We start from the raw sequence: 14,661 nt of genomic DNA, 5'->3' as shown, positions 1-14,661 counted from the left end.
TTATTTGTTATTAAGTTTCACAGTAAATATGAGACAGAAAGCAAGTTTTTGACTCAAGAAAGATAGTTTATATCTACCATCAGAGCTTTACAGCAATGACTGACTGATACTGACTGAAGCTCTTTATTTATCCAAAGTACAGGTGCAAGTTTCTTTGTCCCAGTCACAAGGGCTATATATTTTTTCAAGTGGATGTTCTCTGGAACATTATTGCCTTTGAAGCTCTCCTATACCATTGCATAGGGGAACCAGCACTTTAAAGCATTACATTAACTAATCTTTTCAGGGGAAGTTTTAGGTGTGCTAAAATGTTGGATGAATGACCACTACATTTTCCATAATCATCAAGGTTCTTAGTTTTCTATTGAAAATAATAGTAAAAGAGGACCTGTGCAGGGCCTGATTCCTTTGAGCCCATTTGAATCAAGAATCCATAACTTAATTTTTAAAGCAAATGGCTATCTAAGTTCCTTTAATTATAAACAAATGACACAGTCATAGTCTAGGGGAGATGAGATGGAACATTTTTTCTTAATTCCAAATAAATTAAGGGTGTTTTTAGCAGGAAAAGGTTCCAGGCTGTGGTGGGTTGACCTTGGCTAGATGCCAAGTGCCCACTAAGCTGCTTTATCACTCCTTTCCTCAGCAGAACAGAGGGAGAGAAAATAAGATTGGAAAAAAAACCAGCAACTTGCGGGTCAAGATAAAGGCAGTTTAATGAAGCAATAGCAGAAGTTGCACACATGGAAGCAAAGCAACCCAAAAGATATTATTCTCTACTTCCCATCAGCAGGTGATGTTTGGCCACTTTCTGGGAAACAGGGTTTCAGTATGCATAACAGCTGCTCTGGAAGATGAACACCATAAATACTGAATGCCCCTCTACTTCCTCCTCCTTTCTCTTAGCTTCTATATCTGAGCAGACGTCATATGGTATGAAATATCCCATTGGTCACTTCAAGTCAGCTGTCCTGGCTGTGTCTCCTTCCAAAATCTTGCCCACCCCCAGCCTTCTGGAGAGCGTGGGGGAAGGAAGGTCGGAGAGACAGCCTTGATGCTGTGTGAGCACTGCTGAGCAGTAGCCAAAACACTGGTGTGTTATCACCACCTTTCTAGCTACCAGTACAAGCACAGCACTGTGAGGGCTGCTATGGGGCTCAGCCAGACCCAGTACACAGCCTTTGTTTCCAGTCCTATTCTTGGCGGTATTCCTGGGTTTTCATTACTGAAGCACTAATGCATAAGGCATTCAAAGACCAGGGACCGGAGCTTAGGACTCTAGTCTCTATTTTAACTAAATCATCCAGACACAAACCTACAGGCCTTCTGTACTATTTTCCTTTGGGTTCTTTGTATTTTAGCATTTAAAGGTTATAGCTGAAATCAATTGCAGGTGGAAAGTTCAGTATAATCGGTGGTGGAGCTATGCAAGAAGCCTCTGCTCCTAACTTGGAAGCCTGGGCAAAGCAGTGTCTTCAGTCACTTAAATACATTTAAAAATCTGACATATAGAAGACCAAGCTCCTTGAAAGTCATCAAAGCTGACATTCCAAAGACATTTTAGCATATTTGAGAATGTTAACTCCTAGTCTTAAAATGTCAGTAAGGTATGAGCCTCTAGGGATCTCAGCTTTGCTGCTGTTGATAAGTTTGAATGAAAGTTAGCAATACAAACAGTGAAGACTCCAGATATAGCAATGTAGATGAGCGTCTCTTTGACCTCTTGGAAGCTACTGACAAAAGACCTTATTCTTTCTCTGTTGAAATCAATACATCTTTTGGGCATTGATTGCAGTGGGAATATGATTGAGCCCAAAGGTGCTAATTAGTGCTTACTGGTATAATGATTTTGATGTGGATACCAAAGCTGCTCTTCTGTGCTTTGCAATGCTAAGGAATCTGAAAAGCAAGGAGACCGCAATAGGAATAAACCTCAAATAATACCATTCAGAATGAGACTGTCTTTGCTGTGAATAGATTATTTTAATTTCATTTTTTCTTATGATTTGTGACAACTGTATTCTGAGCTTTGTTTAATTGTACTAGTATATGTGTCCTTTCTACAGACAGCTGCAATATCTTTTCTCTTGAGAAGTGATGACAAAGAACATTATGTTGTATGAATTGGACAGTTAATGATGATAATTCACCTGGGCTTCCTGGAGTACAGTAGGAAACCCTAAGACATGTAGTATCAAGTCCCAGCTATCAACTGAAACTCCAGTTTCAACATCAGGCTATAGAAACTGTGGAACTACAGAAACATTTTTGACTTGGATTTTAGTGCTAGTGCCTCTCAGTGCCTAGCCAGATTTGTGTGTGTTGTGTTCAACTTGCAATCTCACTTCATCTGCTTCATGACAGCCTATTCTGCTCCTCAATGTCTTCTGGCCCTTTCCTTGGCCAGGATCGCACTGACACAAAAGAAAATAAAACAGGAAGGGAAGACAAAACTGAAGCTTATGTCCCCATGTAACTTTGCATAGTGATTATTACTCTGGTGACACAGGGTAGTATATAGGTATCTAATAAAACACTGAGACCCAAAAAGGTCTTCTCTTAGTCCTGTATAAGAGAGAAAGCACCATGAAACAGCATAAAGTCCATATTTCACATGGTAGCACTGTGACAGCAGGTGCAGGCTGTGGAAGAGTTTTCTCTGTAAAATTCCATTATGGATAAAGTATGAAGAGTGCAAAGGCAGACTAATGGAGAAGCAAAGTCATCAGTAATTATATGGCTAACATTTTTACCTGAGGAGTGATGAAAACACCTGTAGAAAACTTCTGAGATGAGGTGCACCAATTCTTATCAGTGTCCAAGCGTGTGGTCACACACTCACACTGAGGTCAGGTGTGGAGCACGTGGGGTAGCCCCACTGAGACATTGGCTTTCTATATGCCTACAGGGAGTTGAAATTGGTGTATCTGTTCTAGCCATTGGCACCCTGGGAAAATGGTGTATTTTTTATGTACTGTGAGCTTTCATAGTTGTATTTTTAACAGTAAGACCTCATGCTCCTCAAATGATATGCAAGACTGCATTCAAGCCTCAGTTATACCTTTGTAACCCCACTGAATTCAAGTAGTAACTCAGAGCAGAGTCTAGACCAGAGGTCCTCAAACTGGTTAACCAGGGGGCCGGCGCGCGGATGCAGTGGCAGGCAGCCATCTGCGGCTGCTTGGTTTCCCCTCCCAACCCCCGGCGTGTGTGTGTGTGTGTGTGTCTGTAAATACCGGGGGCCGGGTTGAGGACCCTGGGGGGCCGTATCCAGCCCGCGGGCCGTTGTTTGAGGACCCCTGGTCTAGACCAATATGGCTTTATCAAATGCAATCTCACTGAATGCTCTATTTCTAAATGGATTTTTTAGTTAGTAAAGTAAGAAAAATGTCCAGCAAATTTCTCAGAAAGCTACTACCTTTGAAGAGTAAAATAAACATTTATAATAGATTAAACAAACAGCACTAGCAAGAAAAGCAGTAGGTAATGTCAGAGACATGCCAAAGAAGATAAACCCCCCTCTTCGGCCTTAGTATTTTTTAAACAATCTGTGTCATTCAGTGTGTCTTAACGCGCTGCTGCATTATCTCAATGACTTTGGTACTGCATCTTTGCTACTACTACTGTTTTGCCCTCAGGCATTTGCTAATACAAAATATAACTGAACTGAATATAGTAGAGCTGAACCACAATTAGCAAGTCTCCACCCATTGTAAAAAATACTGGGAGCTGTGATGTTAGCCAGGAGTCCAGGTTTTTTCCTTTACATTACAGTGATAAGAACTCTTCCTAGACACCTTAGTTGACATAACATTGAAAAATATATGCTTTTTTTGCTGTCTACACTAGGAATTACATTATTTTTAGTATATTTATATTATTTAAAAGTATTTACCTCAACAGTAAGAATAGGACATGATTTAATACCAGTTATTTCCTCCTTCTATTATTTCAGCAACCAGTGTTAAAGTCCATGATGGAGCAGGTTCTAGGCAAGCAAATGCTATCAGGAAGACTCTCCTTTGCTGCTTAACTTTTTGTTCAGAATCATTTAGCTTCCTCAAATGCTGCTTTTGTTTTCTTGGTGCCTTGTTCTCCCACTGAAGACCAAAGGATTAAGAAATGTATCCCTTAAAAGTATTACTGGAAGCTGTGTGTTTAAATATTCCTAGGAATCAAAGCAAAGAAAAAACTATCTAGCTAAAGCTAATCTATGTTGCTAGAATACCAACACTCCAAATATTATTTAAGTTTTGCTGGTCAGGAACAATGTGCAACTTAACAAGTAAAACATTCAGTTTACTACTGGAGGAGCCTAGGTTGCAGAGTTCCTGTTGATGTCAGTGGAATGCAGGGCCCAGCCTTGTGGAAAATGTTTAAAGCCTTCAAAAGGAGTCCCTATATTAAGGGACCAGTCCCTCTGATAAGGAAAGACTCAAGGCTACATTTGTTTGGTATGAGCTAGATCCAGGCTTTTTTCCAGTATTTGAATATTCTCATGAACACAGCATACAAATAATATTAGCAATAATCTGAGTACTTTCCTAGTGTGACAAGAAAAAGTATAAAAAGCCAGATAGATAATAGATAGAGTTTCATAAATGATATTGCAAACGCAGTAAAAAAAGGAAGCCCTATGAGTCCTGAAAAACAGCACAGGCCAGTTCAATAGCAAATTCTAAGGGTATTGTCATAACAGGGTACTGATGGTCTGGAGCCTCTCACCTAGTTATAAACACAGTGCCTATAAGATGCTGTGAGTCGAAAAGTTTTCTTGTTCCCTCATGTTGGGCAACCACATGTGAAAATAACGTGAGCTCAGCCCAAATTGCTTGACCTGGCTACATGCTTGCAGAATTCTGCAAGAATGATAAACCTTCTTTGCCCCCTTCTTCTCCTGAACTGTGGTGCCTGCAGCAGGGTGCAGAGCAGGGCATGCATACTCTCCAGGCACTAAAAACCTACCGTAGACTAGAATATTCACCTCATGACTATTTTTCACAAGAAGAGTCCTAATTAATTCAGCTGATCTACCTGTGTGAATAACTGTTTGCAAGTTTTCAGTGAAGGCTAAACACTTTAGACTTTAATTCACCACATGTCTGATCAATAACCACGAGCACACCTAGATCATCTAGCTAATTAAACAAGTTACTTTTGCTAGCGTAAACAGGCTGTATGGAAAAAAATGCAATATGTTAGGGTTGCAATACTGCATTTTGTCAAGAATTTTTGTTTTCTTTCAGTCTGCTAATTTTTTTTTTTTTCTGAGAGCCCTATATGGACTTCCTTTCTTTTTCCTTTTTCCTTCCTTCCTTCCTTCCTTTTTTATTTAATTTTATTTTATTTTGGTTTATTTTATTTTATTTTATTTTATTTTATTTTATTTTATTTTATTATTTCTTTTTTCCTTTATTTTTTTCTTTCTTTCTTCTTTTGGAATTCACAGCTGGTAGGTGTAGAAACTTCTTAAAAAGAAGTAATACCAGGATGTCTGAGTGTTTTCTTCAGAAAGTCAACTGTTCTGATGGCTTTCATTGAGTGGCCTTTTAGACATACACTTCTATATTTTTATTTTCTGTGTTAAGTTGTGCTTTTAGTAAGTACTGAGCTCACTTAAGGTAAATGGATCTTCTAAGTTTTAAAGGCATGCTTCAGCAGCAAATTAGACAGTGGCTGTGTATTTGGTTCTGTTAATTGTATTCTGTCAGTAAAGCAGAGAGAAAAAATATCTGCTGAATTACTGTCAATCTATAAATTAATTTAATCTTAACCTGATATAACATATGTATCACCATGCCTGAGGGTAGCAGAACAACCATTTCACACTTCTCTGTTCTTCTTTTTAGTATTCTCAATTGCATTTATTTTTAAGAAAATTACTTGACCAATCTATGGTCAGCGCGAGGATACATGGCTTCTTTCTTAATAATAAAGTAATCACAGATTTGTTTAAATAATTTTTACATTGTTTTAATGGCAAATCTAGGTTTTCTGATTAATTTCATTGTCTGCTAATTATATTTAATAAAGGAGAGTTGGTTTTGTTTTTGTTTTTTTCATAAAGAAGCTTGTTTTATTGAGATCAATAAAAGTAACCTTAAATGATATGTTTGTCTACAAAGTGGAAAATGTAACTTCTAAATACAATTGTGACATTGAAAAGCTGGTGCTTCAAAAAATTGGTAAAAATTAGAATTTGTATTAAGATAGACATTTAAGTTGGATCTAATATATCACTTCTAAAACTACCATTTTCTCTCCCTTGATTAAAAGGGAAGAGTTCAGGTTACTTGAATCAGGTTCAAGAACATAAATTTAAGATGTCAAAGTTGTGCTGGATGAAACTTACTTAAATTTTTGATACATTTATTTCCTAGACTGTGTTGTTAAAACCCTTCTGTGTCTTTGTCTTGGCTTCTGTAACAATACTGTTTTGAATTTTGAGGCTTGCTTAGGGGCTGAGTTTCCTTCGTTTCTAAGTAAAAATGCCGGTTGTTTGAGACGGCTTTACTCTGTGGAGCATAGATGGAAAGAAACCATTTGGTTCCTTAGTTCCACCTGCTGCTACTGCTGGCAGCCTGGGCATATAGTCCATTTCCCAAACTGATCAAGCTTTAAACTCGTTCATTTTTCCCCAAAACTAGTCCTATTGGGATGCTACTCTAACATGTTGTTTTTCTGGTGGCTGAAACCTCCTAATTTCCATCACAAATGCTTTCATGGCCAGTTTATTCCCATTGGTCATTTTGCCAACATTATCTTTTGCACAAGTAGATGGTTTGTCTTAACACGGTTCTTCCCCTTGCTTTTATTCCATAGCACAAGACCTTGTATTTTTCCTTCTGGAAATCCAAACTGTTTTTCTAACATCATTGCTTCTCATAATTCTTGTCTTTCTCTATGCTGTTTCAGTCTCTTTTATCCAGCTCTTCAACAGATTTGACTCTCCTTTTCACAGAAGCTAACTAAATTCAGAAATGTATCCACTTTGTTACACTTCTTTATTATCAGAAATATCCTAACCCTAATTCATCTTCAGGAAGGACAGTGCAGTAGATGACCACCTGGAGCCTTTGCTGGACATTTAGGAAATTCTGTAGTGGAGGTGCTCCATCATAGTTCCCCAAGCACAGTCTTTTCGGAATTATTCATTTAAAGAACACTAAATTACCCCAGTTGGGGGTCACTTGTGATAAATAGGAGAAATCTACATTGCAAAAACAAATTCAGAGGTGTTTTGATGTGGATTTTCAGGAAAGGCACAAAGTTTTTGAAGATTTGTCTATGTCATCCATCAAAGGGACCACACAGTTCCCACATATCTGTTCAATGTCACCATTAGTGTTTTCATTAGCAAGATACTGGGGAAATATTTTGTCTTTGGATTGGCCCTTCACATCCTCAAAACAATTACAGGATTTAAGGCAGGGTCTGCACACGGTATATGCTGGATCAATGCTTTCTATTGATACCATATGTCAATAACAACTGACCCTTGATTCCTATGCTGTTTCATAGTCTTGTGATGTATTGAAGGACCCAGTCTTATATATGTGATTTGCTAAACTGAACACCAGTAAGTCAGGACCACCCTGACAGCTCTATGCTTAATGAATGTTTTACATTCTTTTGCAGAGTTCATAAAGAAGAAGAAATAAAAGGGGTCAAGCTTGCCAGTTTTGGCTCTGTAATTGGTAATAAGGTAAAGACCATCAATTGAAATACAATATTGTATGATCATATGGTCATCTCAGATTTTGTTTTATTTGTGGCCATTCTGTTGTCAGAAGAACACTATTTTCTGCCAAACTGGCACAAAATTTCATGGCCATATGGAAGGTGATGTAATTTCACCTTTTCCAAATGTTTTGCAGAAATTTAAGATCTATTTAGCTTGGGATTTGGGGGATTGCTTGTTTGTTTGTTTGTTTGTGAGGGGTGTTTTTGGCTTCAGCCTCAGTATTTGAACAGTATGGGCAGAAACTGAAATCAGGATGGTAGCATATATTCCATTGAGAAAAGCTGGCAAACACTTTTACCATCTCTGTTCATTTATAAGGATTCTGAAAGGCTGATTGGGAAAACTGTGTGTGTTAATAAGACTGTTAGCTATTGTTATTTTTTTCAGATGAAGACTTGTTCTAGCTCAGAAGTTGTTGTTTCATATTTTGAGCATGGAAGCAAAAGACAGAGTTAGCACATTGGATCAAAATAATGTGTGTACCATGTCTTACATTAAAATTTCAGCTCTATTTTACATATATACATATATATGTATAGTGTTATGGTAAATCAGAAGACAACCTTAAAAGTTTCTAAACAGGCTTTTTATGGCAAATAAAGCAATGTCCATTTTTAACTTATTTTGGCAAAGCCTAAGCAGGTCTTTTGTCTTCTTAAAAACCATTTAGGTTCTAATAGACCATAATCCACTAAAACTAATTGCTGTTCACATCTATATTGAAACTGGTCATGTGCTGACAAATGACTCGTGAGTTTGCTTTTGTGTCTCTAACATTGCAAAAGCACCTTGTTGCAGTTTAGATTTTTCAAATAATGTGGAAGTCACTAAAAAATGCCTTTTTTCCCCAAAAAATTAATTATTTTTCTGTTCCGACTCAGGAAAACAAAAGGTACAGAGCCAAGGTTGTTTGTAAAGATGCAAAGAGACAGTCCCAGATAAATACTAGGTAATAGTATAACTGATATTTCAGAACAGAGGATAGAGATTTCACCCTCTCTTCTCTCCTTTTAATTTTGTTCTACAGATGGCAAAATCACCCAAGAAATGTCACTGCACAAACAGAAAAGAAAAGGCCAAAACTGTGAGTATTTTTTAAAATGTTTTGTTCAGTATTTGCCAACAAGAGCATAAGTTAGGGTGAATGGTTCAAACCATCTGTGATTAAAGATCAACCATACAATTGGAATAAGAGAAAATAAAAGGAAAAAAATGTTTTTAACTTATCCTGAAGTAGTCTGGAATGGCACAGCTATTGAATTAAATTCAGTAAGTGAGGCTGGCTACAGTTTGGAAGTTGGAACAGAGTGAAAGAAGTGACCTGAAAAGTAAGTGGCATAATTCTTGCTTAGCCTATCTGCATAAAGGGAAAATTCTTCTCGTTTAAGATGGCCTAGCTCATAAAACTGAATGCACAAAGCAGTCACAGGAATAAGAACAGAATTACAGCTCAGAGCAGTAAACAACTGAATGACTGAAAGATGCTCAGACTCTGAGAAATCTTTGCTAGCTGCTGTGTGGGATTAGAGAATTTTAATTACATCTGTATTGGACAATGCTCTTGAAACTAATCGTTATTCAAGAGTGTCGGCAAAGTCCAATCAGATTTGGAAGGGGTAAAGCTTCCAACATGAAAATTCTTGCCTGTTTGTTAATTTGATGGCCAGTGATGTGAACAATATGGTGTGTGCCAAATGAGGATTGACAGAAGTGCATCAGCATTAGAAAATATTTAGTGTTGAAAAAAACAGTGGTAGAAGGAACAAAAAGTTCGTTTTTAAGGGAAATGTCATTCTCACTCTCCCATGATTATTCTGTTTAAAATATTTCGCCTCCTGTTATTGTTTGGGTGGATAAACTTTTTAGGAAGGCATAAGATGTAGAGTTATCTGTGTACTTGAAGAGGTGGAGGGAGGAAGAGATGTGTATCAGGACAGAAATCAACTGTCTGATGTTAGAAAGCAACATGCAGAAATAACAAGTGTTAAACACAGACCTATTATTGACAGCATTTCATAATGGATTTGTTATTAATTTTAGTCACCAAAACAGTGGACTCTATTAATTCACCAAGTGCAAGAGTTTAAAATGTATCATCTGTCTTGTTAAATCAAGTCACTACTTGGGAAACCATAGTAGGTATCTGATAAATGCTGGGAATAATAGCCAAATACCTCAAAGGAAAATGCATATTGATATTATTGGTGCTCATTTGGGTTAAAAAAAATGGAAATAGCTAAAAACTAAGCTGAGAAAGTCTGCATGAATGTCAAAGAGATGAAAGATTTCATTTTGACCATTTGGTCTAGATCAAATGGGCCTACTGAGCTCATTACAAGATAAAGAATGAGCTCCTTTTATCACATACTGAAATTCTGCCCTTAAAGTAACCTTTGAAAGCAGTATTCTCCTTTGCCCATAGGGGAAAAAAATATTGAAAGGATATGCTATGCTTAGTATGGCCAGACATCTTTACCACCACATGATAAATTTTTAAGATCTCTCTGAGAGTCATGTATTTTTGAATTTTAATTGATATTGATTGATGTCAAAGTACATCAGTGCCTGGTAACGTAAATGTTTCAGAGTCTGTAAAAGAGTTATTCTTGTGAAGGGTCTGAGAACCATCTACAGCTGATGTGATAACAGGGAAAAATGTGGGCAAGACAGAGCCATATAATCTTGGAGATACTGAAAAGGTTTAGTCATTAACATGTATTATAAACATGCATTAAAACACCAAAATAGAGTCATGGTCTCGAAGCAGAACAGCCAGTTAACTATTTTTCCTGTTTGTTTTACGTTAGAATTTGCCTTTGCTTTCGTATAGGTGCTGTTCTTCCTGCCCAGCACACAAGATGTTTAGTGATGTATTTTTCATATTTTTGTTCAGAACATTCTCTTTTCTACATTTGAACCAGAGCTGTTACATCACTACTATTAGCCATCTATTAGCCATCATATATCACAACTATTAGCAATTTGTAATGGGAATTTACAAATTATGCATTGCCCTCATTCCTCTGCTTGTCATAATTCTGGTCTTAAACCCATAAGGGTCATTTTACCTTTTTAAACTATGGAATAGGAATATCCAGAAATAACATGGACTAACTATTATCTAGTAACAATAAATATATGCGTCTTCATTTGATCTTGTATTAAAATTATGTCCCTGAAGTTGCACACATGCCTAAATTCAATGTGTACAAAAATGTTTGTTGTTCTGACATCTAAAGCAGGAAAACTTCTGATAGGAAAATTAGCCACCTGTTAATGAATTCGTATAATGAAAGCCTCTGTACAAGAAGATAATTTATTCCTACAGTAAAGAGAGTTGTGCTGTTCCTAAAACTATGTGGAATATAGTTAAATAATTTGAATGGTCTGCTAAGTAATTTAGAATGTGATCCATAATGTTAAAATTTTTTTGAAGTTACTCCTAGCAAACATTAGGTGCAATTAAAAGTCAAGGCATATCCATCTTCCCTGACTGATTAAAGCCATTAGAACAGGAAAAAGAGCTTAGTGCAGTGTGCTAAGCTGACCCTGGCTGGATGCCAGGTGCCCACCAAAGCCCTTCTATCACTCCCTTTCTCAGTAGAACAGGGGAGAGAAAATACAACAAAAATCTCATGGGTCCAAATAAAGACAAGGAGAGATTACTCACCAATTACCATCATGGGCAAAACAAACTTGACTTGGGGAAATCAGTTTAATCTGTTGCCAATCCAGAGTAAGATAATGAGAAATAAATCCTAAAACATCTTCCCTTCTTCCTGAACTCAATTTCACTCCTGATTTCTCTACCTCCTTCCCCGCCAGTGGCACAGAGGGACGAGGAATGAGAGTTGTTGTCAGTTCATCACATACTGTCTCTGCCACTTCATCCCCCTCAGGGGGAGGCTCCTCACGCTCTGCCCTGCTCCTACAGGAGGCAGTCCTCCATAAACTTCTCCAACATGAGTCCTTCCCATGGGCTGCAGTTCTTCATGAACTGCTCCAGCGTGGGTCCCTCCCACGGGTGCTGTCCTTCAGGCACACACTGCTCCAATGTGAGTCCCCCATGGGGTCACAAGCCCTGCCAGCAAACCTGCTCCAGTGCAGGCTCCTTTTTCCACAGGGTCCACAGATTCTCCAGCATGGTCTTCACACAAAGTCATAGCCTCCTTTGGGTGCACTCACCTGCTCTGGTTGTGGGGTCCTCCGTGGGCTGCAGGTGGATATCTGCTCCACTATGGGCCTCCGTGGGCTGCAGGGGCACAGCCTGCCTCACCATAGGCTACATCACAGGCTGAGGGGGAATCTCTGCTCCAATGCCTGGAGCATCTCCTGCCTTCCTGCACTGACCTGGGTGTCTGCAGAGTTGTTGCTCTCACAGTCTCACTCCTTTCACTGTTGTGCAGCTCTTTTTTACCCTTCTTAAATACATTATCCCAGAGGTGCTACCACTGCTGCTGATGGGCTCGGCCTTGGCCAGTGGCAGATCTATCTTGGAGCCAGCTGGCATTGGCTCTGACACAGGGGAAACTTCTAGCAGCTTCTCACAGAAGCCACCTCTGTAGCCTCTCACTGGCAAAACCTTGACATGCAAACCCAATACAATGCAAATATTGCAGAAGGTACTGTTGTACCTACAATTATTCTGACATTAAATGGAAGAAAAGAGATGGTGTCACAGCAGAGTTTTTAATGTGAAAAATAGTAACATTTTTCTAACTGGAAAATATCTGTTCTTTCCAAACTTCTCCAGTTTGCGATGAAGCTTCTCAATTCTGTTTGTGAAAGTTAAGAAAAGTGCAGAGGAAGTAATTAATGTGGAAAATTATTTTGGCTTCAGCAGCCAGAGGTATTTCTGCATCTAGTGAAGGATATAGGCATGCTGTAAGGTTTTACAGAAAAGGCCACATCATATAAGCCTTTAAAAACATCACTAGATACCCATCTTCTGATGAATATTTTTTTCTGTAAATTTGGACCTATTTCCTTATCCTGAAATAAAGATTGAGTATTAAATCTAAAACCTCCTTATTAAAAAATAAACCCAAAACCCAAACAACCAAACAACAACAACAAAAAAAAAAACCAAACCAAAAAAAAGTGGAAACTCAGTGATGCTTCTTGTAAATATTTTAACTCCAGATGAATAAGAAGTACTTTAAAAAAAAAAATACTTCTTAATCTCTGCATTATATTTAATGTCCAGAAGGCATTTTCAGACTTCACCACACAATTTTTGGTAAAACATGATCAAGTCTTCCAGCATGTCTCCTTAGACTATATGGCTTCATCTAAACTAGGGATGAGCATAGCAACAGACTAGGGGCAGGTGGCAAAAGGGTGTTCTGTCCATACAAGATATCCTGTTTCAATCACAAAAGCATTGACTGCACAGAGTGCCATGCCCATACAACACGGTCCGTGTGGTGTTAACTTAAGCTTTCATGCTTGGCAGAGTTTTCTAGTGCAGATGCATAATGTTGTGGTTTACAGCATCTGCTTTCTCTCAGCCTTGGTTTCAGTTATGCAGTTCAGGCAGAGGGGGTATAAGGTTTTCAAAAGCTGTAATCTTCCACTAGATACTGCTACTGAGAGTACTATGACAACCCTCCAATACAAGATTTAGCTATGTTTTAGTATTCTTAAATTGCTACTTCTTTTTGACAGTAAAGTTTTAAATCAGTGTGTTTCTTACAGTGATGCACTGTGCTGCAAGCATACAAACTAAGAGACTCACCTTATGAGGTACAGTTTCTTTTACCAGGTGTCAAACAACTCCAGCTTATGCTTTAAGTAGTTATCTCTGTATCTGTCAGGCCAAAGAAATACAATAGGTGGGTGTTGTTTGTCTGTGGTTTGGTGTTTTGTTTTTTTTTTTTTCATGAAGTGCTAAGCACATGTATCTTCCCTTTTCAATTTCATTCAAATTTTGCAGGCTTTTCACCTCTTAAAACATTCAAATGAATTTGAATGTCTTTGGCCATCAGAAGTAGCAGCACACAGAAGGTGGATAAGTGCAGATCCCAATGCTTCTAACATGGATGATGTGAAACCCAAAAGGAGTTCTTCTAGCCATAATGGGGCAGCAATGGCAGGTGGGTCTTCAAAATGTCCAAAAGGCCCACTGGAGCATCCTTCAGCGGTGCCCCTTAGCAATCAGGTAGAACTAATATTGCAAATGGCTACTCTGTATATAATAATATACATTAATGTTCTAAATTAATACATCAAAAAATAATACTACAGTTACATTTTAAAGCAAAAAATCTATCCTTGTTCCTTTGGCGTTAAACTCACCTTTCCAAAGTTCTGCTGGGTCCTAAGTGTGAGTGCTTTGTTGTAACTCCAGCAGAATTTGGGGAGGGTAGGTCAGAATTCTGAAGTCTCCACTGGGAGGAAAGGGACATTAGGATTGGGGTTTCTTTTCTCCTCTTTGCCAAGAGTCATGTGATGGTGATGGTCTTGTAGATGGCATCTTCTTCCTCAGTCTGGGGTCTGCTTTAGTTGATTTTTATACATTTTGTTAACTTGGTCTGCCTAGATACTTTTTCTCTTCACTGGTTTGCGGTTACCCAGTTTATTTATTATCTTTGTTATCTCTAAAAACATGTTTTTACCTGAACAATTCCAAATTCTACTTCTGTAGTGGTCTCTGATCATTGTGATTTGTGTCTCCAGTAAAGGACCTTTAGTATCACTGTGTGTCTGTACTCCTCCATATCGCATTCTATTCTAGAGTCATGCAATGTACACCAAGTAAACACTTGTTACTACTATAAATTAAAGATAAACTAAAATAAATTTGGACAATAGTTATCAGATCACTAGAGAAATTGCTATCATGGCTGAACAAAAGAAACCTAGAAATGTTCAGAGACCCTGCACTTCTTAGACCAACAAAAAACTTGTGGCCTTTA

At 38.1% G+C, this 14,661-nt stretch overlaps 1 long non-coding RNA gene across 1 annotated transcript in view; it reads right to left on the bottom strand.

The window, feature by feature from the left end:
* Positions 1-14,661, bottom strand: part of LOC308060843 — a 55,959-nt gene that overhangs the window by 22,455 nt on the left and 18,843 nt on the right. The window contains exon 1 of the long non-coding RNA XR_013926931.1: positions 1-14,661. This exon is cut by the window's left edge and continues 17,328 nt beyond it; it is cut by the window's right edge and continues 18,843 nt beyond it. This is a non-coding gene — a long non-coding RNA (uncharacterized lncRNA).

Source organism: Falco punctatus (assembly GCF_963210335.1).
Source record: "Falco punctatus genome assembly, chromosome: 3".
Lineage (NCBI taxonomy): Eukaryota > Metazoa > Chordata > Aves > Falconiformes > Falconidae > Falco > Falco punctatus.
Note: the sequence above shows the minus strand (reverse complement) of the source record. Positions and strands in the feature narration are given on the sequence as shown.